Source organism: Oncorhynchus nerka, linkage group LG20 (assembly GCF_034236695.1).
Source record: "Oncorhynchus nerka isolate Pitt River linkage group LG20, Oner_Uvic_2.0, whole genome shotgun sequence".
Classification (NCBI taxonomy): domain Eukaryota; kingdom Metazoa; phylum Chordata; class Actinopteri; order Salmoniformes; family Salmonidae; genus Oncorhynchus; species Oncorhynchus nerka.
The window spans coordinates 59,013,496-59,039,338 of record NC_088415.1 but is presented as its reverse complement, the minus strand read 5'-3'; the positions used below and the strand labels follow the sequence as shown (position 1 = coordinate 59,039,338).

The window sequence follows — 25,843 nt, the reverse complement described above, 5'->3', positions numbered from 1 at the left end:
CCTTACCTGAAGATACAGAATGGAGAGCTGATGTCCTTACCTGAAGATACAGAATGGAGAGCTGATGTCCTTACCTGAAGATACAGAATGGAGAGCTGATGTCCTTACCTGAAGATACAGAATGGGGAGCTGATGTCCTTACCTGAAGATACAGAATGGAGAGCTGATGTCCTTACCTGAGGATACAGAATGGAGAGTTGAAGTTGAAGAGATCTCATGCTTACTACTGGCAGGTGAAAGGTCAAATCCTTCTCACAGGTTTTAGCTGGTGTGATTTTCTCATCTGTACACAGGAGGACATCCTAGTTGAAAGGATATATAAAGATCTACAGGTTTCAACAACTATAAGAGAGAAGGTTGACCACTTTTATTTTTACTACTACTTACAGAAGTGTCTCACGCACCTGAATGGATCCCCTGCATGGCTGCCAAGTTTAGTGGTTTCATGAAAAATAAGTATTGATGTTCTTGTGAAGAGAACTACAGTAGAATAGATTTGTTTAAAAAAAAATATTTCAGCAAATGTTCAACAGTTCAGTTAATCAATTACACATCTCTAACATTGTATTCAATCTTGCATTCTGGCTATTCTGTGTTTAAATGATTTCTTTCCCCCACCCCTGTTACTCATTGCCTAATTAAAGCCAATACAAGCTCCACACAAACTGATATGCACTACAACACAAATGATTGATCCATGTCATAGATAAACAAATTATTATTTTGCTGCTAGCAAACAAACACATGTACATTTACATTGGCTTGGCCCGTGCTCTGACCAAAGGTCCATTTTGATAGTTGACCAACAGGCACGCCACGCCTGAGATGGTCAGGGGGATGACTGTGTCAAACAGCTTGTGCTCCTTTACTCTGCGGATCATTCTTTCAACATGCACTCTCAGCCTGGCAATGCATTGGGTCTCCCTAACCTCTTGCCCTCTCAGCCTGGCAATGGATTCGGTCTCCCTAACCTCCTGCCCTCTCAGCCTGGAAATGAATTGGGTCTCCCTAACCTCCTGCCCTCTCAGCCTGGCAATGAATTGGGTCTCCCTAACCTCTTGCCCTCTCAGCCTGGCAATTAATTGGGTCTCCCTAACCTCTTGCCCTCTCAGCCTGGCAATGGATTGGGTATTCCTAACCTCCTGCCCTCTCAGCCTGGCAATGGATTGGGTCTCTCTAACCACCTGGCAATGGATTGGGTCTCCCTAACCTCCTGCCCTCTCAGCCTGGCAATGGATTGGGTCTCCCTAACCTCCTGCCCTCTCAGCCTGGCAATGGATTGGGTCTCCCTAATCTCCTGCCCTCTCAGCCTGGCAATGGATTGCGTCTCCCTAACCTCCTGCGCGCGTCTTGACAGAAAGGCTGGCCGGTAGACCTTGCACGGAACAATGTCATCTACGAGAAAGCCCTTATCCACCATAATGGCCATGTCAGAGGTGAGTAAGGAAATAATTCCAGACTGCTTGAAGATCTCCTTGTCACTCACAGATCCAGGACACAAACATGACACAGCAGTGACAGCTCCATGTGGTGATGTTCCCAACATGCCCTTAAAGGTACAGTGTGACTTGTAGGAAGAAAACACCTCACTCTGCAGTAGTAGTGAAGATGGAGTTCCGTGCAGTCGATCACTACCTGGGTGTCTGGATAGTCCTTGAACTCAGGTGGCAGGTGGGCTTTGATGGTTTCCTTGGGGATCCATACCCGTGCTGATCCAAGCAGACAGTAGAGGAAGTTGGCCCAAGAGATGATAATCCGTCTCACTGTCGATTGGTGGATACTGAACCGATGAGCCAAATCCTTCTGTTTCAGACAGATGAGTCACAAATAAGAACTCGTTGATTGATGGCAGTGTCTGAATGTAAAGAAACCCATTTAAGTACAATAGTCCTTATATTCGGTCCATAACAAAAAGTAAATGTTTAACAATTACAGTAAGATCAAATAATATACTCTTAAGTATTTAATGAAGTTGTCCCTTACCGGTTTTCTTCGAGTAACACTTTCAGATGGATTGGTGCTTGTGACTTATAAACTTGGTCTCTGCTGCCCGCTCAATCAAGTGCCAGAAGGCCATCAGGTGGGTGTAGCTTGCAAATCTAAAGATGGACCCTGAGTATTTGAATACCAAAAAAGCTCATTACTGTTATTGCCCATCTTCTCTAAGCCCTAGCACTAGACATGACCTAGCTGCTATTGTAGCCTGTCTTATTCTTTCTGCAATTCACAACAGCTATCATCACAGCAGTGAATTTGTTTTAAATGTTCTGTTATTTAACCTGGAAAGTGGACTAAGAACCAAATCGTATTTGAAGCAACGACCTGGGAGCATTTTTGGGGGGTCAACTGAAAACTAATGTAAAGACACTATACATTCAATGTGATATGATATGCTAGCCCAGTATCAAATAACAATGAACATGTACTGAAAGGTAAGATGGACTTTAGGATAATAATACTAATAATTAATAGTAAATAATAAACAATAGTAAGTAATAACAATAATAAATAAATCATAATAATAAATCTTTACTGTACCTTGTGTAAAAACGTATATATCCTCGTCAAAACCAGCAAATCGCTGTAGACCACGTTGGGTGGTCAGTTTCTCCAGTTTGGCTCGAAGCTCCTCAATTTCTCTTACGTGCTCATGGTTTGCCATTAGGGCCATGTCCAGGGCTGCGGATTCAGAGGCAGCACAGTAATCATGGGTCTGGACCGCATCAGACACGGCACAGTCCACAGGCAGCGCACCTTGTTCTTCATCCCCCCCAGTCAGAGCAGGAGGTCTTCTTCCCCAAACACCAGGTCTCTTTTCAATGTGCCAGTTACACGCCAAGACAGTATAAACAACACCTCTTTTTAGGTATTGTCGCCCGCCAATGTTTCCCCCAACAAAGTCACTTTCGACGAAATGTGTCCTACACACCTTTGTGTGTTTGGTGACAGTAAAGTTGTCACAACGTATTGTCACCAACCACCTTCTTTCTGAGCTCAACATCGACCGGGAAACGATAGAAGCTCACAATACCGTTACATTTGGAATAAACTGAACAATGTTCATTAGCACCTCCTTCGCTGTAATTTAAACGTAGTAATTGCGAACTATTTCAGTCAGAAATGCATCGACGATAGCTGGTAAGCTAATGATAAAAACAATAGCAGAACTCGCTCCGGAAGTCATCAACCCGGTCGGAAGTAAATGACAACGTAGGAGGCGGTATAATGCATAGAGCCATTCTAACCTGCAGTGGTGGTCCACCGCCACCTCCTCTCCAAAAAACGGTGTCGCTGACTCAGAGCCCTGCCTAGAACCCGGATGGAGCAGCCATTGGGGGAAGTGGACAGGCCCGTCGCTAACTGAGGAGGGGTCAGGGCCCGTCGCTAACTGAGGAGGGGTAAGGGCCCGTCGCTAACTGAGGAGGGTCAGAGCCCGTCGCTAACTGAGGAGGGGTCAGGACCCGTCGCTAACTGAGGAGGGGTCAGGGCCCGTCGCTAACTGAGGAGGGGTCAGGGCCCGTCGCTAACTGAGGGGTCAGGGCCCGTCGCTAACTGAGGAGGGGTCAGGGCCCGTCGCTGACTGAGGAGGGTGCAGGGCCCGTCGTTGACTGAGGGTTCAGTGCCCGTCGCTGACTGAGGAGGGGTCAGGGCCTGCCGCTGACTGAGGAGGGGTCAGGGCCCGTTGCTGACTGAGGAGGGTGCAGGGCCCGTCGCTAACTGAGGAGGGGTCGGTGCCCGTCGCTGACTGAGGGGTCAGGGCCCGTCGCTTACTGAGGAGGGTGCAGGGCCCGTCGCTAACTGAGGAGTAAGGGCCCATCGCTTACTGAGGAGGGGTTAGGGCCCGTCGCTGACTGAGGAGGGGTCAGGGCCCGTCGCTGACTGAGGAGGGGTCAGGGCCCGTCGCTGACTGAGGAGGGGTCAGGGCCCGTCGCTGACTGAGGAGGGGTCAGGGCCCGTCGCTAACTGAGGAGGGATCTCTGGAGTAAAACAAAAAAAGACGCAAAAGATTCAGCAGTGGACAAGTATTGTACCGGATCCAATAACAACACTCTGTGGAGATGTGGAAATAATATCCGGACTTGTTTACCTTTGGACCGTATAAGACTGAGACTGTGGAAGTTGATCTGGGAATAGCTGACTGCGTGCAGCGGAAAAACACTTTAGCTAACGTTAACTGAGCTGAGAACAACCGGGGCCCAGAGACGATACCGTGACCTGCTAGGCTCCGAATCCAGGGACTTGATGAATTATGTCTGCCGCAAGCCTTGACCCTCAGGTAGGCAAGACTGACGTTAACTAGCTCTTTACGTTTCAGACTTATTTTATGTCTACCGTTAAGCTAGCCAACGCTTTGATTTTGCCAGGGAGTTTGTTGTCAAGCAAGCCAAGTTGCATAGGTTGATACATTGTTTTTGAGGGAAAACAAGCTATTTGCTAGTGAACATTAGCTTGCTAGCTAACTTGTTAAGAAATCCGGTGTTTAACGTTAACTAACCTCGTAAAGTCACATGTAAATGGGTCATTGGTTAACATTTGAAGTTGGCTAAATGTGTAATGAGCCAAATCTAGCTTGGAAGCCAGCCATCTTGCAATGTTTGCGTTGCTTGACTGTAAACTACCGCTAGCTAGTTAGTCATAGTAGGCGTTTAGCCGGGAGGCTAACCAGCAGATGGGATTCTCCCATAGTGTTACACAGCCACAACTTCTAACTAGCTAATGTTAGCCTTATGATGGCTAACTAACCGGTCAGCTAACGCTAGTTAAGTTAGCATATCAGTTGGCTACTTAGTTATCTAGTCCATGTTTGGTGAAGCTCCCTTTGAAAGCCTAACATGTATGTTTGTTTCCCCCGGGCATGATGCAGAGGTCAAAGGGACAGGCATCTAAAGGTAAGAATCATTGCATTTCACATAGGCCTGTTTGTTTGAAAAGCGTATCTCTATCCTGAATTAAACTGTGATGTAGAAAAAAAGATTCTACCTAGAACCTAAAAGGCTTCTTCGGCTGGTCCTGCGGGGGAACGCTTTAAAGAATCCTTTTGGGTCCATATAGAATCCCTTTGGGTCCATATAGAATCCCTTTGGGTCCATTTAGAATCCCTTTGGGTCCATTTACAATCCCTTTGGGTCCATTTACAATCCCTTTGGGTCCATATAGAATCCCTTTGGGTCCATATAGAATCGCTTTGGGTCCATATGGAATCCTTTTGGGTCCATATAGTATCATTTTGGGTCCATATCGAATCCCTTTGGGTCCATATAGAATCCCTTTGGGTCCATATAGAATCCCTTTGGGGCCATTTAGAATCCCTTTGGGTCCATATAGAATCCCTTTGGGTCCATATAGAATCCCTTTGGGTCCATATAGAATCCCTTTGGGTCCATATAGAATCGCTTTGGGTCCATATAGAATCCTTTTGGGTCCATATAGAATCCTTTTGGGTCCATATAGTATCATTTTGGGTCCATATAGTATCATTTTGGGTCCATATAGAATCCCTTTGGGTCCATATAGAATCCCTTTGGGTCCATTTAGAATCCCTTTGGGTCCATATAGAATCCCTTTGGGTCCATATAGAACACTTTCCTCAGATGGTTCTCCCACAAAGACAGCCTAAATGAGGGGCTCCCGAGTGGCACAACGGTCTAAGGCACTGCATCTCAGTGCTAGAGGCATCACTACAGACCCTGGTTTGATTCCAGGCTGTATCACAACCGGTCGTGATTGGGAGTCCCATAGGGCGGTGCACAATTGGCCCATCGTCGTTAGTGTTTGGCCGGGGTAGGCCGTCATTGTAAATAAGAATTTGTTCTTAACTGACTTGCCTAGTTAAATAAAAAATAAGGTGACAGATGATCATTAGTCAACTGCACCAAGTTACAGCTTTCCCCCTACATGAAATGTATCTGATCTAGACAGTGTAGGGCGCGATCTAGAGATACTTTTGGTTGTGTTATGTATGTGGACAGCTGCTCGTCACACATTTCCTTCCAAAATCATTGCAATTAATATGGAGTTGGTCCCCCCTTTGCTGTTATAACAGCCTTCACTCTTCTGGGAAGGCTTTCCACTAGATGTTGAAACATTGCTGCTGGGACTTGCTTCCATTCAGTCACAAGAGGTCGGGCACTGATGTTGTGGGATTAGGCCTGGCTCGCAATCAGCGTTCCAATTCATCCCAAAGGTGTTCGAAAGGGTTGAGGGCAGGGCTTTGTGCAGACCAGTCAAGTTTTTCCACACTGATTTAGACAAACCATTTCTGTATGGACCTCGCTTTGTACACGGGGGCATTGATATGCTGAAACAGGAAAAGGACTTCCCCAAACTGTTGCCATAAAGTTGGAAGCACAGAATCATCTAGAATGGCATTGTATGCTGTGGCATTAAGATTTCCCTTCACTGGAACTAAGGGGCCTAGCCCGAACCATGAAAAACAGCCCCAGACCATTATTCCTCCTCCACCAAACTTTACAGTTGGCACTGTGCATTGGGACAGGTAGCGCTCTCCTGGCATCCGCCAAACCCAGATTCGTCTGTTGGACTGACAGATGGTGAGGCGTGATTCATCACTCCACATACTTATGTCTATATATAGTGTATTTTGGATAGTCTAGTACCTTTTGCATGTCAGTTAGCTAAATAAAGGATAGTCAAAAACCTAATCTACATCATTTGTTTGGTCTGAGTTAGTGAAAAAAAATGCAATACTTTCTGGATGAGTTGACTTTGACATGGACTCTTAGACAGGAGAGATTTATGCATAACATATCCCCCCCACACACACACACATTTAGTGACTCACGGATTATTCACTGCTGTTATGCTGTGACGTTGACGGGTGTTGATTATGTTGTTGTGACTAGCCTTTAATTGTGTGTTAGACATTGAGAGGCTGGCAGAACAGGCAGGTAGTGACGCACAGCACGGGCCTTGAGGTCACAGCCTGATCCACTTCCAGGTTACTACTTGTTTCCCAGCAAGGGCCAGAGAGGTATCCTACGAAGTAGGTTTGAGGAGTTAGCCAGGTAACTTCGGTCTAGTGAGTTCAGCTCGGATATTCAGTCATATGAATGTGGCTCACTTTCTAGCTAGAGCCATTTCTATGGCAACGAATCCTTCAGAACTATCCTGCTCCAGTGCAGACTAGCTCAAGGCTAACTCCCCTGAATGAAGTGACTGTGCTGCAGGTAGAGGACCAGTGAAATCAGATTCCTTCCCTCTAGCAAAGATTGAGTTGTCATCCCCTTCATTTGAGGAAGACGACTGATTAAATATTTAATTAAATGTTTTCGTGGGGAAAAAATTGTAATGTGAAAATATTACCCATTTAGTAATTACAATGCATTTTAAACTTCATGCATTGTATGTCGGAGTGGGGAAATAAAGTTGCTTGTGCATTGATAAGCAAAGACGACCAATAAGTAACAAAATAAAGACGGCACTTCTAAAATCCTATTTCGTGGGAGCTGGTGTAGCCTACATGCGTATCCCCTTGGTGTCTGAGCTGACTGACAGTTTTAAGAAAGGCTACCTTGACCACTAAGCACACTTCAAAATGCCCTTCACCTAACTCACCTGTTATTGTTGAGAAAGGAATCCTTCCTCACTCTTTCTGTCCAAAATTCTAACTATTGTGTGTTGTTGTTTCAGTGTAAAATGGTTCACTGCATCCGAAGGAGACTGTCCACGACAATGACTTTGAGCCGTACCTCACTGGCCAATCAACCCAGGTGCGTGACTGGCCGCAGGTGATAATGACTTTGAGCCGTACCTCACTGGCCAATCAACCCAGGTGCGTGACTGGCCGCAGGTGATAATGACTTTGAGCCGTACCTCACTGGCCAATCAACCCAGGTGCGCGACTGGCCGCAGGTGATAATGACTTTGAGCCGTACCTCACTGGCCAATCAACCCAGGTGCGCGACTGGCCGCAGGTGATAATGACTTTGAGCCGTACCTCACTGGCCAATCAACCCAGGTGCGTGACTGGCCGCAGGTGATAATGACTTTGAGCCGTACCTCACTGGCCAATCAACCCAGGTGCGTGACTGGCCGCAGGTGATAATGACTTTGAGCCGTACCTCACTGGCCAATCAACCCAGGTGCGCGACTGGCCGCAGGTGATAATGACTTTGAGCCGTACCTCACTGGCCAATCAACCCAGGTGCGTGACTGGCCGCAGGTGATAATGACTTTGAGCCGTACCTCACTGGCCAATCAACCCAGGTGCGTGACTGGCCGCAGGTGATAATGACTTTGAGCCGTACCTCACTGGCCAATCAACCCAGGTGTGTGACTGGCCGCAGGTGATAATGACTTTGAGCCGTACCTCACTGGCCAATCAACCTAGGTGAGTGACTGGCCGCAGGTGATAATGCTGTCCAGTCTTTTATAGGATAATGTTTACAGTTTCTTATTATTCAATATCTGCACAGCCTTTTTATGACTTTGAATTTACGTGGCAGTGTTTTGTGTTGAATCTGCAGTTGGTTAGAGTTAAGTTACTCTCCATTTGTATAAATAGTTTTCAGCGATGGGTTGGTCTTTTATATAAGGTCTTAAATCTTTGAATCAAGGTTTCACATTTCCCTAACGTAGGCTAGGCCTCTCAAATTCAAATCGGGACCTCAAAGTGATTTTGAAGCCGCTAAATGCCACTAATGTCAAAAGTAATTTTTCGTTGCATAAGGAAAACTTACGCAGCAGGTTAGGAGAATCAACGTAGCAGGTTCGGAGAATCTGGTTAAGGTTAGGAAAATGATTTACGAAAATGCAAAAATTCTCCCCCACCTGATTCGAACGTGTAACTTTTGATATCACTTTGACCTTAGCTGCATCCCTTCTAGAAATGACCCCTCGAAGCCATATCCAGTGCTTTTAAAAAATTATTTCCCTCTAATCAGGGACTGATTCAGACCTGGGAGACGAGGCATTTATTATCATCTAAAAACAGAGAGGAAGAGGCGACATGAGTGATAACCGGTCCAAAAATCTTTTCTCCAGCTGGTGGCATTTTGTTCACCAAGCGATGAGTTTTTGTATGGAGGTCAGTGTCGAATTTGGGTGAATGGGTTATATGATCGAATCATGGTTTCGTAATGATTAGGTTGTTACGAGTGTACTGGTATAAGTAGGACACGTCAACTTTGAGAAAAAACACTTTATATCGGTGTTGTGCCTGGTCATCACTAGTTACCACAGCAACAAAGTCATTAATCCTGCCTATTTAATCCATTTAGAGATTATTATTTAATCCATTTAGAATAAGGCTGTAACGTAACAAAGTGAAGGGGTCTGTATATGGTTGAGATTATTATTTAATCCATTTAGAATAAGGCTGTAACGTAACAAAGTGAAGGGGTCTGTATATGGTTGAGATTATTATTTAATCCATTTAGAATAAGGCTGTAACAAAGTGGAATAAATCGAGGTGTGAATACTTTCTGAAGGCACGGTATATTATCCACTACCTGAGGAAGTGGGAACTCTAAATATGATACTTTCTGAAGGCACGGTATATTATCCACTACCTGAGGAAGTGGGAACTCTAAATATGATACTTTCTGAAGGCACGGTATATTATCCACGACCTGAGGAAGTGGGAACTCTAAATACGATACTTTCTGAAGGCACGGTATATTATCCACGACCTGAGGAAGTGGGAACTCTAAATATGATACTTTCTGAAGGCACGGTATATTATCCACTACCTGAGGAAGTGGGAACTCTGAATATGATAATTTCTGAAGACACGGTATATTATCCACTACCTGAGGAATTGGGAACTCTAAATATGATACTTTCTGAAGGCACGGTATATTATCCACTACCTGAGGAATTGGGAACTCTAAATATGATACTTTCTGAAGGCACGGTGTGTTATCCAAAAAGTCGTGGCATGAACTTAATATTAAGAGATAAATAAATGACTCACAGAAAGTTGTGACACTCCTCTCTGTAAGTACAACAACAGTAATTGCTTTGGAAACTGTATTTTTTTCCCCGCAATTGCTTTTTTGAGCAACGGTCATATGCCTGTGCATTTCTCAAGATATATCTCTCCATCCTCCGTGTGCACAGTGGGGAGAGGGAGTGAGAGTGGCTCTCACACAGCATCGGACAGCGAAACCGGGACATGCAGATACTTTCATAACAGGGATCAACGTAATGCATAGGCTATTTCTGTTGACCAAATAAGGGTTTTAGAACAATCTACAGGAACGTACCACGTACACAAAATACTTCTGTAACAGAAAGACAGGTGTCTGTAGTTTTCTTTTTGTCACACCAGCTCCAGCCTTACATTTTACAGTTGGTTTTCACAGTGAAGTGGACATTCTAGGGGGATATTTATAGTAGAAGAAAGCTCAGTATCAAGTATCGCATATTATGATGACGTAGGGCTGGGCGACATGACCAAAATATCACATCATGGTACTTTTCACATTTTGGACGTTTTATTTTTTGAATAATACAATTATACATTTGCTTTATGATTTGTGTGTGACCCTAGGGTGGCATCACATATATTCTAAATGATTTCAAAATGGGTCTTTCTCCATTCTGATTGGTTTATACTGTTCAACTTCAACCTAAAATCATTTCCTGCATTTCCATCAATTTCTGCATTTCCTGCCCTCATTTGAGATCATTTTCACACTGCCACGATATGGGAAAAAATACTAGGCTTTATTTTTAACCAAATGTTGCAATTGCAATTTGACTTGTGATTCATAGCAAAACACTTGGGTGACCTGTTGGAATCATGGAAATATAATGATTATTATAAATCTATAGTTAGAATATAATAGTGGACACTTCGAACACAGTGTTGTTTGGCATGACAATGAATGAAAATGCCAGGGAGGACTTATTGTAACAGGGTAGGAACCAAAGTGTTGACAAGGGTTTCCTAGGGGACCCTATAATATTTGGCTACATTGAATGTGGCTCTATTCAGCTGTACCTGTGCCACAACCTCTGGATGTTTCATCCTATAACTTGTTCTATATCTTTTTAAATAGTGAGCCAACATGTTTTCATCACTTTTATTTCCCTGACTGATCAGAACTCATTTTGTCCTGCTCTCTCTTCTCTCTCTGCAGAAGACATGTAGTGAGCAATATGTGTGGAACATCAAATCGCAAGAAAATCACAGTACTGAATCGCAATACATATAGAACTTGCACCGAAGCATAATATTGTATTTTGAGGTCACTGACAATTCCCAGACCTATATTTTTCCCCATTTACTAGCTGAGTGTTTTGTGAACAACTGTTTATTAGTGTTGCATAATGTTAAGCAAACACCAAAAGACACATGAAACATATTTTTACATCACTGTCATAGATGAGTTATGTCATTGTTCTACCTCCACAGAGTAACAGCTACCAGTCCATGACTGACCCCTACCTGTCCAGCTACTATGCCCTCTCCATCGGCTTCCCCTACCCCCTCACCGAGGCTCCCATTCCTTACCTCACCCCCTACGGACCCTTGAGCAATGGAGACCAGCACTTTATGCCCGACACCATGTTTGGCCAGCCTGGAAGGCTTGGTAACAGTATTTACCCCCATCGTTTTAACTTTTTCCCTGAGAACCCCACCTTCTCCACCTGGGGCACCAGTGGCTCCCAGGGCCAGCAGACTCAGAGCTCATACGGGGCTATATCTACCCTCCCAGCTCCCTGGGGGCACCCTGGTGCCTGACAGCCAGACAGGCTTCCACAGCGACACCATCAACAAGGCTCCAGGCATGAACAGCCTGGAGCAGGGCATGGTGGGCCTAAAAATCGGCGGTGACATCACAGGCCAGGGGTCAGGGGACAAGGCTGTGGGCTCTGTGATTGGTGGACCGCCGGCGGTGGCGCAGGGGAATGGGGGTACGCCCATCGGTATGCCCCTGCCCAAGCCCAACTCATGAGCGGCCATTGCCAGTAAGCCGGCCAAGCCCCAGCAGCTGAAGGCCCAGATGAAACCAGGCATGTCCTGCCCTGGGGGAGCCCTGCCCCCTCCACCCATCAAACACAACATGGACATTGGCACCCATACAGCCCATGGCCTTACAGCACCAGCACCACCAGCCCCCTCAACCCTACCAGAACCACACCCAAACCCCACCACCCCAGACCCGCTGGGTTGCACCGAGCAACCGTAACTTTGGCTACGGGCAGATAGGGGCCGGAATGGATGGTGGCAGTATGATTGCCGTAGTTGCCGGGGTAACGGTGCCCCCCTCGGTCCTGCCAGTATGGTACCTGGTGGAGCAGAGAACCACCCGGTGCTGGAGAAGCTGCGTGCAGCTCACAGCTACAACCCCAGCAAGTTTGAGTAGAACCTGAAGAGCGGCCGTGTGTTCATCATCAAGAGCTACTCTGAGGACGACATACACCGCTCCATCAAGTACTCCATCTGGTGCAGCACCGAGCACGGCAACAAGCGCCTGGACGGGGCCTTCCGGGGCCTCAACTTCAAGGGACCCGTCTACATGCTGTTCAGCGTCAACGGCAGTAGCCACTTCTACGGCGTGGCAGAGATGCGCTCCCCCGTGGACTACGGCACTAGCGCTGGCGTGTGGACGCAGGACAAGTGGAAGGGTAAGTTTGATGTGGACTGGCTGTTTATGAAGGACGTGCCCAACAGCGAGCTGCGCCACATCCGCCTTGAGAACAACGACAACAAGCCGGTGACCAACTCCCGGGACACCCAGGAAGTCCCTCTGGAGAAGGCCAAGAAGGTGCTGAAGATCATCAAGGGTAACAAGCACACCACCTCCATCTTCAATGACTTCTCCCGCTATGAGAAGAGGCAGGAGGAGGTGGGTTTGATACACAGGTCTGGTTAAGTCCATCCACTCCTAGGCTTTATGGATGCTAAACAACCTCTCATAAAGTTGGATTGATGTTTACCTGTTTCAAAGGCTGTCATTTGAAACAGGTAAAAGATATTTGATTAATTGACATTGCTTTGTCGTTTGTCATCTTGGTGAATATGAAATGGTATGCCTATCATGATCAGTTTAGAGCCTATCGTATCCCTTCAACAGATGTCCATAAGAAGTTGCTTTATATACTGCCACCTCTTCTTCTCTCCCTCTACTCCTGCTGTCAGGTGTTTGAGCCACCTGCACCCATCCAGAACCGAACTTGACTGGATCAGGTACATGTCCAGCTTCCCTTAACTGGGATCACTTTTTGGTGACTGTTGTGGTTTAAATTTATTTATTGGAGTGTTATTTACAGTTTTTTGGGATTGCTTACACACTCAAATGAAAAGTAGTACACTATTAGCAAAACCTTACACTCAAGAAGCAAAACATCAGCCCATATTTGCACAACTATAAGCACATTGTCAACCTCACACTTGTTGCAAAACTCTACACACAGTGATTTGCAAAACACTAAACACACTTAACATACATTACACACACAAATCTATCATGAAGTCACATCCTTGCAATACCAAAGCACTGACTGTCAAATTACCACACCTTCCAACCAATTGGTTCAACACAGTCATCAGGTGTGCAAACACTCGTTTGCTTAACTGTAGACACACCAATCAGGTGTATAAGCACTATAAAAAAGCAGCAGGTGAGTTCATCGGTCTTCAAGCACAATGGAAAGAGTCAGAGAAAGAGTAAGACGAGGAGGAGGAGGACGAGGAGAACGAGGAGAACGAGGAGGATGAGGAGGAGGACAAGGAGAACGAGGAGGATGAGGAGGAGGACGAGGAGAACGAGGAGGAGAACGAGGAGGACGAGGAGGAGGAGGAAGAGGAAGACAAAATGAGATCCGCGCAACACTGGTTGACCACGTTGTCAACCACGGCCTAACGGCGTATGATGAGAACATTTAGACTGGAAAATAGGTATTGTAAAAATATCATCATATCAAAAACATCTGCACGGTTTCAGTAACTGCTTACAGTACTGTATTCTATGCACTATCAGCACTTCTGTTACCTTTTCCTGTGAAATTACTGTACTATTGTATACTGTTTTTTTTCTACATAGGATTGAGGGTCAGGGACGACAAGGGGGAAAGCCTCCTATGTTCACAAAACAGCAAGAGAGGAAGATAGTAAACATGGTTTTGGCCAACAATGCTATAACACTCAAGCAGCTCCAAGCTAACATTGTCAGTAACCACGCCATTTTCAACGATATCCATCAGGTGTCAACATCAACACTGGCACGCATCCTAAAAAAAAACATATTCAAATGAAGCAAATTTATTGAGTGCCTTTCGAGCGCAATTCCGAAAGGGTGAAACGACTGCGGCATGATTATGCAGAGGTATGTATTTACTTTAGCAGTGTGATCTTGCATACTGTCTCAATCTTTTACTGTACTGTAATATGTATACTAGATCTACACTGAACTACACAATTTTGCCTGACACTGTTTTTCAGAGAGTTTTACGAATGGATGGCGAGGAGATCCAGCATGAGTTCATTTACGTAGATGAGGCTGGGTTCAACCTGACGAGAACACGAAGGAGGGGAAGAAACATCATTGGCCACAGGGCTATAGTCAATGTCCCAGGGCAACTTGGGGGTAATATAACACTCTGTGCAGCCATTACACAGAATGGGGTCCTCCACCGCCATGCCCATATGGGCCCTTACAACACAGCACTCATACTTACATTCTTGGACTAATTGCACAACATAACAGCGGCAAATCAAATCGATCATATGCAATACATTGTTGTCTGGGACAATGTGTCTTTCCACCGCTCTGCTCTGGTTCAGAACTGGTTTCAGCAACATCCACATTTCACCGTCCTATATCTTCCACCATACTCTCCATTCCTCAACCCTATAGAAGAGTTTTTCTCGGCATGGCGGTGGAAGGTATATGATCTCCGTCTCCAGGCTGAGGTACCCCTCATCCAAGCCATGGAGGAGGCCTGTGACCAGATGGAGGTAGCAGCAATGCAAGGATGGATTCCTCATTCAAGACGTTTCTTTCCAAGGTGTCTTGCTAATGACAACATTGCCTGCGATGTTGATGAAATTCTCGGGCCAGATCCAACTAGGCGAAGAGATAAAAACTTTTTTGAACTCTTTTTTGAACTTACAATACGTAAAGTGACGTTTGGTTACAGTATTATGAATCTCCATGTCAACATTTTGCGCGTGTTGAGAAATAAATGAGTTTCTTCAGTCTGCAACATTGGTCTTGTGTAGTGTTTGGTGAATTTACATTATATTTGTACTTTGTTGATAGTAGCCTACTCTAATCATAGGGAAGTAGAAGTGCTAAAAGTGTTTTAGGTTTATCACAGCATCGTGCAAACAGAGTATAGTAATGTGAAATGTGTGTTTCATATGGTAACAAAGTGTGGTTTTTAAAAAGAAGTGTATAGTTTTACAAGAGTGTTTAATTTTGCAAAGGATCTGTAGTGTTTTGCTAATTGGGTGTGTGGTTGTGCTAATTGTGTGTAGTGTTTTGAAAACACGGGCCCTGTTTTGAAAATCGTGCTTAAGCAACCAAAAAAAACTGTAATGGATACTAATTCAATGTTATTCATGTCCTTCTCTTGTCTCCCCACAGGAGTGCCAACACAGAAGTTAACAACAGTAGAAGACATTGACAGAGGAATTCAGAATTTATTTTAAAAAATAAGTCATTTTTTATATTTAATCGTAGTGAATTTCTGCCACCACCGTTAAGACTTGCGCTTTGTGCTCCACGTACTACCCACCACCTCTTGTGGCTCTTGGATAACAAGCTGATTTAATGTACTACCTAGCCACCACCACTGCACTGCTTTAGTTCAGATGTTTACGTTCTCTCCGTCATGTACTCTTTCTCGTCAGACTGGGTTGGTTTGGACCTTTCCTGCCCCCTTCCTCCCTTCTCTTGCTCAAATTGAATCAGGGTTTGACAGCACCAAGGAGAAGAGAACGTCTGCCACTTTATATTTCTGTACAATCAGGAGCTGCCGTGTCCTGCCCCTGTTTGTCCATTAGGGGGTGGTGTTGCCATGCTTCAGAGGTTTAACTGTGCCTACAGTTTAACTGTGCCTACAAAAAAATTTGGACTTGGAACTGTGTGCAATTAATAAGACTTCAATGGTTTATCTATTTTTCATTCAAGATCAACAAAGTCTATATTTTTTGGCAATTTTCAGTTCAAAAAGCTGCTTTTCTGGAGCCTTAATGTGTTCTTTTCTAGTTATTGATGACATGTCAAAAGAACTGCTCTTTAACTGACCGTGCTAGAGAAATCAGGGATAGTGTGAAGTCACAGACTCTGGACATTTCACAGGAGGAAGTGCAAAGGCCTCTGGGAAGTAAGTAACTGATGTGTGTCCTCCAGGATGACGGAGCTCTCACCATCTGAATCCAAAATTGTACAATTTTACATCCCTCATACCCCCCCACTTTGGTTTGTTTTGATAAATGACGGTTTTGTATGTTTCATCATTGGGAGATTCTGTTCACGTATGTATTCAAGCCAGTCTGAGAGAAATGTAGCATTCACCATTTTAAAATGATTTTTTTAATTATGTGATGTAACTGCTACATATGATTGAATTGTTTGTTGCTCTTTTTGGGAAAATCACTTTGGTTAATTGTCCGTTGGCCATCATTTTGTCTTAATCCTTTGTTTTGTTTGACTTTTTTGTGCTTCTCAAAATGTTGTTTTGCTCTAAATCCAGGGCTCTACGCTGATTCTTTTGACAAGGATCACGTGTGTGCTTTAGTTGAAAAATGTAGGAGCACACAAAGAAATTATTTAGGAGCACAATGAAAAAATGATTGAAATAACAAGCCGTTTTCTTTGTTGTAATGGTGCAAGCACGACGGTCTTGAATCTGCGCTCAGTGAGTTTTCCATGGCACCCAGGCGCTGCGGTATAGTGAAGTATCAGTGCAACAGCTATCATCTGGGTGGTTTTTCTTTTCTTAAGTCCACTGGTGCTCCTAAATACAATGTCCAGGTCGCTCAGTAAAATATTTAGGCGGCGTATGCGATTGAAATGGTTGCACTGTAGAGCTCTGAAATCTATAATTTCCTTTGTAATGCTAAGCTTTAACTTAGGAACATATAGTGATGGAGAAGGCCTACAATGTATAACCTGAAAATAATGTAACTGATTTACATGACAACGAAATATGGTTTCTGTGTATTTCGTTGTTGCTGAAAATGTGTGTGTGTGCTTTTAGAATGGAATCATTGATAATATATGAAAGTAAGTCATTGGTATCAGGAGTTATCTATCCATAGAGATTGATTGGGGGTTCAACATTGAAAGTATCTCTCTAATTAATAGGCTACAATCTGTAATCATGCAGGCTGTCAACAGGTTCAAACTGGAATCTGCAATAGGTGAAACAGCGCCGCATTTGTTATTGTTTTGTTTATGAATGGAGGAGCGAAGCATCCAGCATCACATTGATATAATATATATCATCATAGAAGAGTGTACTCTTCTGATCTATCGCGGGTGCAATGATGTGCATTGATGTATGAGGGGAAACAAACCGTGTTCATTGTTTGACGTAATGTATTTGTTTTAGTATCGCAAAAGGAGCTACGGATTCCAGCTTTAAATACCATAAAATCCTTTGAGTAGTGCTGACTGCTTTTTAATGTTTTCTGTCATTTTATGCCATGTGTCTGTGAACACTTGGACAGGACAGAGTGCTAATGAAAGTAATGACATGGATGTGAATGCTGCCACTCACTGTACATGAGCGTGAACTCATCTCTTGTGTTCATGAAGTTGGGTAACTTGTGCGTGGATCAGATCCAGACTTGCTGGATGTGTGGTGCTCGATTGTGTCACCACAGTCCCTTCTGTTGGATTTGTCTGTACTCTGTAGTGTAGCTGCCCCTTTACCTGGCCAGTGTCGTGTATAGTCCTCGTATGACTGGAGACATGACCTTATACAGGGGACACCCTGGGTGCATCTCAATTTAGGGAGAATCTCAATTGCATACTCATCTTCTTTTTGCCTCCTCAAAACCCGTTGGAGAAGGTCAGAGGGGTGGGATCTATGGCTTTCTCGTCCAACCGGTTTTGAGAAGGAGATGACGAGAGGGGACGCTAGAAGTATGCAATTGAGATTCTTCCCATCTAAAGTCACTTCCTTCTTCTTCTTGATCTGCACTAATGTGAAAACACAGTGTTAAAGCCACATGGGTGGATGCCTTATGTGATGTTTCTTTCATCAGTCCTCTTTCGCTTCAGTATAGAAAAAGGAAAGAAGACGAGTGGAGAAAGCTACTTTACCCTATAGACATGCATCACTGTTGTCTTTCTTTTGGTCAAGAAGCATGGAATGGTTGTGATGCCTATACTTTACCCTGTAGACATGCATCACTGTTGTCTTTCTTTTGGTCAAGAAGCATGGAATGGTTGTGATGCCCATACTTTACCCTATAGACGTGCATCACTGTTGTCTTTCTTTTGGTCAAGAAGCATGGAATGGTTGTGATGCCTATACTTTACACTATAGACTTGCATCACTGTTGTCTTTCTTTTGGTCAAGAAGCATGTAATGGTTGTGATGCCTATACTTTACCCTATAGACGTGCATCACTGTTGTCTTTCTTTTGGTCAAGAAGCTTGGAATGGTTGTGATGCCTATACTTTACCCTATAGACATGCATCACTGTTGTCTTTCTTTTGGTCAGGAAGCATGGAATGGTTGTGATGCCTATAGTTTACCCTATAGACGTGCATCACTGTTGTCTTTCTTTTGGTCAAGTAGCATGGAATGGTTGTGATGCCTATACTTTACCCTATAGACATGCATCACTGTTGTCTTTCTTTTGGTCAGGAAGCATGGAATGGTTGTGATGCCTATAGTTTACTCTATAGACGTGCATCACTGTTGTCTTTCTTTTGGTCAAGAAGCATGGAATGGTTGTGATGCCTATAGTTTACCCTATAGACGTGCATCACTGTTGTCTTTCTTTTGGTCAAGTAGCATGGAATGGTTGTGATGCCTATACTTTACCCTATAGACATGCATCACTGTTGTCTTTCTTTTGGTCAAGAAGCATGGAATGGTTGTGATATCTATAGTTTACCCTATAGACGTGCATCACTGTTGTCTTTCTTTTGGTCAAGTAGCATGGAATGGTTGTGATGCCTATACTTTACCCTGTAGACACGCATCACTGTTGTCTTTCTTTTGGTCAAGAAGCATGGAATGGTTGTGATGCCTATACATTACCCTATAGACACGCATCACTGTTGTCTTTCTTTTGGTCAAGAAGCATGCAATGGTTGTGAGGCCTATACTTTACCCTATAGACTTGCATCACTGTTGTCTTTCTTTTGGTCAAGAAGCATGTAATGGTTGTGATGCCTATACTTTACCCTATAGACTTGCATCACTGTTGTCTTTCTTTTGGTCAAGAAGCATGGAATGGTTGTGATGCCTATACTTTACCCTATAGACGTGCATCACTGTTGTCTTTCTTTTGGTCAAGAAGCATGTAATGGTTGTGATGCCTATACTTTACCCTATAGACTTGCATCACTGTTGTCTTTCTTTTGGTCAAGAAGCATGGAATGGTTGTGATGCCTATACTTTACCCTATAGACGTGCATCACTGTTGTCTTTCTTTTGGTCAAGAAGCTTGGAATGGTTGTGATGCCTATACTTTACCCTATAGACATGCATCACTGTTGTCTTTCTTTTGGTCAGGAAGCATGGAATGGTTGTGATACCTATACATTACCCTATAGACACGCATCACTGTTGTCTTTCTTTTGCTCAAGAAGCATGGAATGGTTGTGAGGCCTATACTTTACCCTATAGACACGCATCACTGTTGTCTTTCTTTTGGTCAAGAAGCATGGAATGGTTGTGATGCCTATAGTTTACCCTATAGACGTGCATCACTGTTGTATTTCTTTTGGTCAAGAAGCATGGAATGGTTGTGATGCCTATAGTTTACCTATAGACGTGCATCACTGTTGTCTTTCTTTTGGTCAAGTAGCATGGAATGGTTGTGATGCCTATACTTTACCCTATAGACACGCATCACTGTTGTCTTTCTTTTGGTCAAGAAGCATGGAATGGTTGTGATGCCTATACATTACCCTATAGACACGCATCACTGTTGTCTTTCTTTTGCTCAAGAAGCATGGAATGGTTGTGAGGCCTATACTTTACCCTATAGACACGCATCACTGTTGTCTTTCTTTTGGTCAAGAAGCATGGAATGGTTGTGATGCCTATACTTTACCCTATAGACACGCATCACTGTTGTCTTTCTTTTGGTCAAGAAGCATGGAATGGTTGTGATGCCTATACTTTACCCTATAGACGTGCATCACTGTTGTCTTTCTTTTGGTCAAGTAGCATGGAATGGTTGTGATGCCTATACTTTATCCTATAGACACGCATCACTGTTGTCTTTCTTTTGGTCAAGAAGCTTGGAATGGTTGTGATGCCTATACTTTACCCTATAGACATGCATCACTGTTGTCTTTCTTTTGGTCAGGAAGCATGGAATGGTTGTGATGCCTATAGTTTACTCTATAGACGTGCATCACTGTTGTCTTTCTTTTGGTCAAGAAGCATGGAATGGTTGTGATGCCTATAGTTTACCCTATAGACGTGCTTCACTGTTGTCTTTCTTTTGGTCAAGTAGCATGGAATGGTTGTGATGCCTATACTTTACGCTATAGACATGCATCACTGTTGTCTTTCTTTTTTGGTCAGAAGCATGGAATGGTTGTGATGCCTATAGTTTACTCTATAGACGTGCATCACTGTTGTCTTTCTTTTGGTCAAGAAGCATGGAATGGTTGTGATGCCTATAGTTTACCCTATAGACGTGCATCACTGTTGTCTTTCTTTTGGTCAAGTAGCATGGAATGGTTGTGATGCCTATACTTTACCCTATAGACATGCATCACTGTTGTCTTTCTTTTGGTCAAGAAGCATGGAATGGTTGTGATATCTATAGTTTACCCTATAGATGTGCATCACTGTTGTCTTTCTTTTGGTCAAGTAGCATGGAATGGTTGTGATGCCTATACTTTACCCTATAGACACGCATCACTGTTGTCTTTCTTTTGGTCAAGAAGCATGGAATGGTTCTGATGCCTATACATTACCCTATAGACACGCATCACTGTTGTCTTTCTTTTGGTCAAGAAGCATGCAATGGTTGTGAGGCCTATACTTTACCCTATAGACACGCATCACTGTTGTCTTTCTTTTGGTCAAGAAGCATGTAATGGTTGTGATGCCTATACTTTACCCTATAGACTTGCATCACTGTTGTCTTTCTTTTGGTCAAGAAGCATGGAATGGTTGTGATGCCTATACTTTACCCTATAGACGTGCATCACTGTTGTCTTTCTTTTGGTCAAGAAGCTTGGAATGGTTGTGATGCCTATACTTTACCCTATAGACATGCATCACTGTTGTCTTTCTTTTGGTCAGGAAGCATGGAATGGTTGTGATGCCTATACATTACCCTATAGACACGCATCACTGTTGTCTTTCTTTTGCTCAAGAAGCATGGAATGGTTGTGAGGCCTATACTTTACCCTATAGACACGCATCACTGTTGTCTTTCTTTTGGTCAAGAAGCATGGAATGGTTGTGATGCCTATAGTTTACCCTATAGACGTGCATCACTGTTGTATTTCTTTTGGTCAAGAAGCATGGAATGGTTGTGATGCCTATAGTTTACCCTATAGACGTGCATCACTGTTGTCTTTCTTTTGGTCAAGTAGCATGGAATGGTTGTGATGCCTATACTTTACCCTATAGACACGCATCACTGTTGTCTTTCTTTTGGTCAAGAAGCATGGAATGGTTGTGATGCCTATACATTACCCTATAGACACGCATCACTGTTGTCTTTCTTTTGCTCAAGAAGCATGGAATGGTTGTGAGGCCTATACTTTACCCTATAGACACGCATCACTGTTGTCTTTCTTTTGGTCAAGAAGCATGGAATGGTTGTGATGCCTATACTTTACCCTATAGACACGCATCACTGTTGTCTTTCTTTTGGTCAAGAAGCATGGAATGGTTGTGATGCCTATACTTTACCCTATAGACGTGCATCACTGTTGTCTTTCTTTTGGTCAAGTAGCATGGAATGGTTGTGATGCCTATACTTTATCCTATAGACACGCATCACTGTTGTCTTTCTTTTGGTCAAGAAGCATGGAATGGTTGTGATGCCTATACTTTACCCTATAGACACGCATCACTGTTGTCTTTCTTTTGGTCAAGAAGCATGGAATGGTTGCGATGCCTATACTTTACCCTATAGACACGCATCACTGTTGTCTTTCTTTTGGTCAAGAAGCATGGAATGGTTGCGATGCCTATACTTTACCCTATAGACGCGCATCACTGTTGTCTTTCTTTTGGTCAAGTAGCATGGAATGGTTGTGATGCCTATACTTTACCCTATAATGCCTATACTTTACCCTATAGACACGCATCACTGTTGTCTTTCTTTTGGTCAAGAAGCATGGAATGGTTGTGATGCCTATACTTTACCCTATAGACGTGCATCACTGTTGTCTTTCTTTTGGTCAAGAAGCATGGAATGGTTGTGATGCCTATACTTTACCCTATAGACGTGCATCACTGTTGTCTTTCTTTTGGTCAAGTAGCTTGGAATGGTTGTGATGCCTATACTTTACCCTATAGACGTGCATCACTGTTGTATTTCTTTTGGTCAAGAAGCATGGAATGGTTGTGATGCCTATACTTTACCCTATAGACGTGCATCACTGTTGTCTTTCTTTTGGTCAAGAAGCATGGAATGGTTGTGAGGCCTATACTTTACCCTATAGACACGCATCACTGTTGTCTTTCTTTTGGTCAAGAAGCATGGAATGGTTGTGATGCCTATAGTTTACCCTATAGACGTGCATCACTGTTGTATTTCTTTTGGTCAAGAAGCATGGAATGGTTGTGATGCCTATAGTTTACCCTATAGACGTGCATCACTGTTGTCTTTCTTTTGGTCAAGTAGCATGGAATGGTTGTGATGCCTATACTTTACCCTATAGACACGCATCACTGTTGTCTTTCTTTTGGTCAAGAAGCATGGAATGGTTGTGATGCCTATACTTTACCCTATAGACACGCATCACTGTTGTCTTTCTTTTGGTCAAGAAGCATGGAATGGTTGTGAGGCCTATACTTTACCCTATAGACACGCATCACTGTTGTCTTTCTTTTGGTCAAGAAGCATGGAATGGTTGTGATGCCTATACTTTACCCTATAGACACGCATCACTGTTGTCTTTCTTTTGGTCAAGAAGCATGGAATGGTTGTGAGGCCTATACTTTACCCTATAGACACGCATCACTGTTGTCTTTCTTTTGGTCAAGAAGCATGGAATGGTTGTGATGCCTATAGTTTACCCTATAGACGTGCATCACTGTTGTATTTCTTTTGGTCAAGAAGCATGGAATGGTTGTGATGCCTATAGTTTACCCTATAGACGTGCATCACTGTTGTCTTTCTTTTGGTCAAGTAGCATGGAATGGTTGTGATGCCTATACTTTACCCTATAGACACGCATCACTGTTGTCTTTCTTTTGGTCAAGAAGCATGGAATGGTTGTGATGCCTATACATTACCCTATAGACACGCATCACTGTTGTCTTTCTTTTGCTCAAGAAGCATGGAATGGTTGTGAGGCCTATACTTTACCCTATAGACACGCATCACTGTTGTCTTTCTTTTGGTCAAGAAGCATGGAATGGTTGTGATGCCTATACTTTACCCTATAGACACGCATCACTGTTGTCTTTCTTTTGGTCAAGAAGCATGGAATGGTTGTGATGCCTATACTTTACCCTATAGACGTGCATCACTGTTGTCTTTCTTTTGGTCAAGTAGCATGGAATGGTTGTGATGCCTATACTTTATCCTATAGACACGCATCACTGTTGTCTTTCTTTTGGTCAAGAAGCTTGGAATGGTTGTGATGCCTATACTTTACCCTATAGACATGCATCACTGTTGTCTTTCTTTTGGTCAGGAAGCATGGAATGGTTGTGATGCCTATAGTTTACTCTATAGACGTGCATCACTGTTGTCTTTCTTTTGGTCAAGAAGCATGGAATGGTTGTGATGCCTATAGTTTACCCTATAGACGTGCTTCACTGTTGTCTTTCTTTTGGTCAAGTAGCATGGAATGGTTGTGATGCCTATACTTTACGCTATAGACATGCATCACTGTTGTCTTTCTTTTGGTCAGGAAGCATGGAATGGTTGTGATGCCTATAGTTTACTCTATAGACGTGCATCACTGTTGTCTTTCTTTTGGTCAAGAAGCATGGAATGGTTGTGATGCCTATAGTTTACCCTATAGACGTGCATCACTGTTGTCTTTCTTTTGGTCAAGTAGCATGGAATGGTTGTGATGCCTATACTTTACCCTATAGACATGCATCACTGTTGTCTTTCTTTTGGTCAAGAAGCATGGAATGGTTGTGATATCTATAGTTTACCCTATAGATGTGCATCACTGTTGTCTTTCTTTTGGTCAAGTAGCATGGAATGGTTGTGATGCCTATACTTTACCCTATAGACACGCATCACTGTTGTCTTTCTTTTGGTCAAGAAGCATGGAATGGTTCTGATGCCTATACATTACCCTATAGACACGCATCACTGTTGTCTTTCTTTTGGTCAAGAAGCATGCAATGGTTGTGAGGCCTATACTTTACCCTATAGACACGCATCACTGTTGTCTTTCTTTTGGTCAAGAAGCATGTAATGGTTGTGATGCCTATACTTTACCCTATAGACTTGCATCACTGTTGTCTTTCTTTTGGTCAAGAAGCATGGAATGGTTGTGATGCCTATACTTTACCCTATAGACGTGCATCACTGTTGTCTTTCTTTTGGTCAAGAAGCTTGGAATGGTTGTGATGCCTATACTTTACCCTATAGACATGCATCACTGTTGTCTTTCTTTTGGTCAGGAAGCATGGAATGGTTGTGATGCCTATACATTACCCTATAGACACGCATCACTGTTGTCTTTCTTTTGCTCAAGAAGCATGGAATGGTTGTGAGGCCTATACTTTACCCTATAGACACGCATCACTGTTGTCTTTCTTTTGGTCAAGAAGCATGGAATGGTTGTGATGCCTATAGTTTACCCTATAGACGTGCATCACTGTTGTATTTCTTTTGGTCAAGAAGCATGGAATGGTTGTGATGCCTATAGTTTACCCTATAGACGTGCATCACTGTTGTCTTTCTTTTGGTCAAGTAGCATGGAATGGTTGTGATGCCTATACTTTACCCTATAGACACGCATCACTGTTGTCTTTCTTTTGGTCAAGAAGCATGGAATGGTTGTGATGCCTATACATTACCCTATAGACACGCATCACTGTTGTCTTTCTTTTGCTCAAGAAGCATGGAATGGTTGTGAGGCCTATACTTTACCCTATAGACACGCATCACTGTTGTCTTTCTTTTGGTCAAGAAGCATGGAATGGTTGTGATGCCTATACTTTACCCTATAGACACGCATCACTGTTGTCTTTCTTTGGTCAAGAAGCATGGAATGGTTGTGATGCCTATACTTTACCCTATAGACGTGCATCACTGTTGTCTTTCTTTTGGTCAAGAAGCATGGAATGGTTGTGATGCCTATACTTTATCCTATAGACACGCATCACTGTTGTCTTTCTTTTGGTCAAGAAGCATGGAATGGTTGTGATGCCTATACTTTACCCTATAGACACGCATCACTGTTGTCTTTCTTTTGGTCAAGAAGCATGGAATGGTTGTGATGCCTATACTTTACCCTATAGACACGCATCACTGTTGTCTTTCTTTTGGTCAAGAAGCATGGAATGGTTG

At 43.5% G+C, this 25,843-nt stretch overlaps 1 pseudogene; it reads left to right on the top strand.

Annotated features, from left to right (window-relative positions):
* The first annotated feature begins 4,249 nt into the window (after positions 1-4,249).
* On the top strand, positions 4,250-15,590 carry LOC115125761 (YTH domain-containing family protein 1-like; annotated as a pseudogene).
* Positions 15,591-25,843: the final 10,253 nt, after the last annotated feature.